Source organism: Myotis daubentonii, chromosome 7 (genome assembly GCF_963259705.1).
Source record: "Myotis daubentonii chromosome 7, mMyoDau2.1, whole genome shotgun sequence".
NCBI classification, from domain to species: Eukaryota; Metazoa; Chordata; class Mammalia; order Chiroptera; family Vespertilionidae; genus Myotis; species Myotis daubentonii.
The window spans coordinates 95388454-95394453 of NC_081846.1; positions in this window are offsets into that span (position 1 = coordinate 95388454).

Genomic DNA, 6000 nt, shown 5'->3' on the forward strand with positions numbered 1-6000 from the left:
TAGTTTCAAATACTAAGTGTTCATGCTTACAGAGCTTAGAATTGGTGTCTAAATCCTTGGAATTACCAGAATAGTGTTTATGTTTACAATTAAGGAGGGTTGGCTTTTGCGTTTTTTTTGTGTGAATCAGTTAAAATGGTGACGATACCAGTACATACTTCTAATCAAACTTTCTAATTTCGGTAAAATTGTTAAAATACACAATGATAGTTCCCAGAAATGATTAAGAACGTGTAAGAAACACCTCAAGTACACGTAAATAGATTCTTACTACATTTACTGTCATATTCAATCACGGAGGTTTCCAGGGGAAAGCTGTGAAATGACGAAAATACTGGTAATATTTACAACTCTGGGTATTTCCGATGGCGTTTTTACGGGACTGTGCTTTCAAATACTAAGTGTTCACGCTTACAGAGCTCAGAATTGGTGTCTGAAGCCTTGGAATGATGAGAATAGTGTTTATGTTTACAATTAAGGAGGATTGGCTTTGGGGTTTTTTTGTGTGAATCAGTTAAAATGGTGACGATTCCGGTAAATACTTCTAAGCAAACTGTCTAATTTTGGTAAAACTGTTAAAATACACAATGATAGTTCCTAGAAATGATTAAGAACGTGTAAGAAACACCTCAAGTACACGTAAATAGATTCTTACTACATTTACTGTTGTATTCAATCACGGAGGTTTCCAGTGGAAAGCTGTGAAATGACGAAAATACTGGTAATATTTACAACTCCGGGTACTTCCGGTGGCTTTTTCACGGGACTGTGCTTTCAAATACTAAGTGTTCATGCTTACAGAGCTCAAAATTGGTTTCTAAAGCCTTGGAATGACGAGAATAATGTTTATGTTTACAATTAAGGAGGATTGGCTTGGGTCTTTTTTCGTGTGAATCAGTTAAAATGGTGACGATACCAGTACATACTTCTAATCAAACTTTCTAATTTCGGTAAAATTGTTAAAATACACAATGATAGTTCCCAGAAATGATTAAGAACCTGTAAGAAACACCTCAAGTAAACGTAAATAGATTCTTACTACATTTACGGTCGTATTCAATCACGGAGGTTTCCAGTGGAAAGCTGTGAAATGACGAAAATACTGGTAATATTTACAACTCCGGGTACTTCCGGTGGCGTTTTCACGGGACTGTGCTTTGAAATATTAAGAGTTCATGCTTACAGAGCTCAGAATTGGTGTCTAAAGCCTTGGAATGATGAGAATAGTGTTTTTGTTTACAATTAAGGAGGATTGGCTTTGGCGTTTTTGTGTGTGAATCAGTTAAAATGGTGACGATTCCGGTAAATACTTCTAAGCAAACTTTCTAATTTTGGTAAAACTGTTAAAATACACAATGATAGTTCCCAGAAATGATTAAGAACGTGTAAGAAACACCTCAAGTACACGTAAATAGAGTCTTACTACATTTACTGTCGTATTCAGTCACGGAGGTTTCCAGTGAAAGACCGTGAAATGACGCAAATACTGGTAATATTTACGTCTCCGGGTACTTCCGGTGGCGTTTTCACGGGACTGTGCTTTGACAAATTAAGTGTTCATGCTTACAGAGCTCAGAATTGGTGTCTAAAGCTTTGGAATGATGAGAATATTGTTTCTCTTTACAATTAACGAGGATTGGCTTTGGCGTTTTTTTGTGTGAATCAGTTAAAATGGTGACGATTCCGGTAAATACTTCTAAGCAAACTGTCTAATTTTGGTAAAACTGTTAAAATACACAATGATAGTTCCCAGAAAGGACTAGCAACGTGTAAGAAACACTTAAATAGATTCTTACTACATTTACTGTCGTATTCAATCACGGAGGTTTCTAGTGGAAAGCTGTGAAATGACGCAAATACTGGTAATATTTACGTCTCCGGGTACTTCCGGTGGCGTTTTCACGGGACTGTGCTTTGAAATATTGAGAGTTCATGCTTACAGAGTTCAGAATTGGTGTCTAAAGCCTTGGAATGACGAGAATAGTGTTTTTGTTTACAATTAAGGAGGATTGGCTTTGGCGTTTTTTTTGTGTGAATCAGTTAAAATGGTGACAATTCCGGTAAATACTTCTAAGCAAACTTTCTAATTTTGGTAAAACTGTTAAAATACACAATGATAGTTCCCAGAAATGATTAAGAACGTGTAAGAAACACCTCAAGTACACGTAAATAGAGTCTTACTACATTTACTGTCGTATTCAGTCACGGAGGTTTCCAGTGAAAGACCGTGAAATGACGCAAATACTGGTAATATTTACGTCTCCGGGTACTTCCGGTGGCGTTTTCACGGGACTGTGCTTTGAAATATTAAGAGTTCATGCTTACAGAGCTCAGAATTGGTGTCTAAAGCCTTGGAATGACGAGAATAGTGTTTTTGTTTACAATTAAGGAGGATTGGCTTTGGCGTTTTTTTTGTGTGAATCAGTTAAAATGGTGACGATTCCGGTAAATACTTCTAAGCAAACTTTCTAATTTTGGTAAAACTGTTAAAATACACAATGATAGTTCCCAGAAATGACTAAGAACGTGTAAGAAACACCTCAAGTACACGTAAATAGAGTCTTACTACATTTGCTGTCTCATTCAGTCACGGAGTTTTCCAGTGGAAAGCTGTGAAATGACGAAAATACCGGTAATATTTACGTCTCTGGGAACGTCCGGTGGCGTTTTCACGGGACTGTGCTTTGAAATATTAAGACTTCATGCTTACAGAGCTCAGAATTGGTGTCTAAAGCCTTGGAATGACGAGAATAGTGTTTCTCTTTACAATTAAGGAGGATTGGCTTTGGCGTTTTTTTGTGTGAATCAGTTAAAATGGTGACGATTCCGGTAAATACTTCTAAGCAAACTGTATAATTTTGGTAAAACTGTTAAAATACAAAATGATAGTTCCCAGAAAGGACTAACAACGTGTAAGAAACACGTAAATAGATTCTTACTACACTTACTGTCGTATTCAATCACGGAGGTTTCTAGTGGAAAGCTGTGAAATGACGCAAATACTGGTAATATTTATGTCTCCGGGTACTTCCGGTGGCGTTTTCACGGGATTGTGCTTTGACAAATTAAGTGTTCATGCTTACAGAGCTCAGAATTGGTGTCTAAAGCCTTGGAATGATGAGAATATTGTTTCTCTTTACAATTAAGGATGATTGGCTTTGGCGTTTTTTTGTGTGAATCAGTTAAAATGGTGACGATTCCGGTAAATACTTCTAAGCAAACTGTCTAATTTTGGTAAAACTGTTAAAATACACAATGATAGTTCCCAGAAAGGACTAACAACGTGTAAGAAACACTTAAATAGATTGTTACTACATTTACTGTCGTATTCAATCACGGAGGTTTCTAGTGGAAAGCTGTGAAATGACGCAAATACTGGTAATATTTACGTCTCCGGGTACTTCCGGTGGCGTTTTCACGGGACTGTGCTTTGAAATATTGAGAGTTCATGCTTACAGAGCTCAGAATTGGTGTCTAAAGCCTTGGAATGACGAGAATAGTGCTTTTGTTTACGATTAAGGAGGATTGGCTTTGGCGTTTTTTTTGTGTGAATCAGTTAAAATGGTGACAATTCCGGTAAATACTTCTAATCAAACTTTCTAATTTTGGTAAAACTGTTAAAATACACAATGATAGTTCCCAGAAATGATTAGGAACGTGTAAGAAACACCTCAAGTACACGTAAATAGAGTCTTACTACATTTACTGTCGTATTCTGTCACGGAGGTTTCCAGTGAAAGTCCATGAAATGACGCAAATACTGGTAATATTTACGTCTCCGGGTACTTCCGGTGGCGTTTTCACGGGACTGTGCTTTGAAATATTAAGAGTTCATGCTTACAGAGCTCAGAATTGGTGTCTAAAGCCTTGGAATGATGAGAATATTGTTTCTCTTTACAATTAAGGAGGATTGGCTTTGGCGTTTTTTTGTGTGAATCAGTTAAAATGATGACGATTCTGGTAAATACTTCTAAGCAAACTGTATAATTTTGGTAAAACTGTTAAAGTACACAATGATAGTTCCCAGAAAGGACTAACAACGTGTAAGAAACACCTCAAGTACACTTAAAAAGATTCTTACTACATTTACTGTCGTATTCAATCACGGAGGTTTCTAGTGGAAAGCTGTTAAATGACGCAAATACTGGTAATATTTACGTCTCCGGGTACTTCCGGTGGCGTTTTCACGGGACTGTGCTTTGAAATATTGAGAGTTCATGCTTACAGAGCTCAGAATTGGTGTCTCAAGCCTTGGAATGACGAGAATAGTGTTTTTGTTTACAATTAAGGAGGATTGGCTTTGGCGTTTTTTTTGTGTGAATCAGTTAAAATGGTGACAATTCCGGTAAATACTTCTAAGCAAACTTTCTAATTTTGGGAAAACTGTTAAAATACACAATGATAGTTCCCAGAAATGATTAACAACGTGTAAGAAACACCTCAAGTACACGTAAATAGAGTCTTACTACATTTACTGTCGTATTCAGTCACGGAGGTTTCCAGTGAAAGACCGTGAAATGACGCAAATACTGGTAATATTTACGTCTCCGGGTACTTCCGGTGGCGTTTTCACGGGACTGTGCTTTGAAATATTAAGAGTTCATGCTTACAGAGCTCAGAATTGGTGTCTAAAGCCTTGGAATGACGAGAATAGTGTTTTTGTTTACAATTAAGGAGGATTGGCTTTGGCGTTTTTTTTGTGTGAATCAGTTAAAATGGTGACGATTCCGGTAAATACTTCTAAGCAAACTGTCTAATTTTGGTAAAACTGTTAAAATACACAATGAGAGTTCCCAGAAATGACTAAGAACGTGTAAGAAACACCTCAAGTACACGTAAATAGAGTCTTACTACATTTGCTGTCTCATTCAGTCACGGAGTTTTCCAGTGGAAAGCTGTGAAATGACGAAAATACCGGTAATATTTACGTCTCTGGGAACGTCCGGTGGCGTTTTCACGGGACTGTGCTTTGAAATATTAAGACTTCATGCTTACAGAGCTCAGAATTGGTGTCTAAAGCCTTGGAATGACGAGAATAGTGTTTCTCTTTACAATTAAGGAGGATTGGCTTTGGCGTTTTTTTGTGTGAATCAGTTAAAATGGTGACGATTCCGGTAAATACTTCTAAGCAAACTCTCTAATTTTGGTAAAACTGTTAAAATACACAATGATAGTTCCCAGAAAGGACTAACAACGTGTAAGAAACACGTAAATAGATTCTTACTACACTTACTGTCGTATTCAATCACGGAGGTTTCTAGTGGAAAGCTGTGAAATGACGCAAATACTGGTAATATTTATGTCTCCGGGTACTTCCGGTGGCGTTTTCACGGGATTGTGCTTTGACAAATTAAGTGTTCATGCTTACAGAGCTCAGAATTGGTGTCTAAAGCCTTGGAATGATGAGAATATTGTTTCTCTTTACAATTAAGGAGGATTGGCTTTGGCGTTTTTTTGTGTGAATCAGTTAAAATGGTGACGATTCCGGTAAATACTTCTAAGCAAACTGTCTAATTTTGGTAAAACTGTTAAAATACACAATGATAGTTCCCAGAAAGGACTAACAACGTGTAAGAAACACTTAAATAGATTGTTACTACATTTACTGTCGTATTCAATCACGGAGGTTTCTAGTGGAAAGCTGTGAAATGACGCAAATACTGGTAATATTTACGTCTCCGGGTACTTCCGGTGGCGTTTTCACGGGACTGTGCTTTGAAATATTGAGAGTTCATGCTTACAGAGCTCAGAATTGGTGTCTAAAGCCTTGGAATGACGAGAATAGTGCTTTTGTTTACGATTAAGGAGGATTGTCTTTGGCGTTTTTTTTGTGTGAATCAGTTAAAATGGTGACAATTCCGGTAAATACTTCTAATCAAACTTTCTAATTTTGGTAAAACTGTTAAAATACACAATGATAGTTCCCAGAAATGATTAAGAACGTGTAAGAAACACCTCAAGTACACGTAAATAGAGTCTTACTACATTTACTGTCGTATT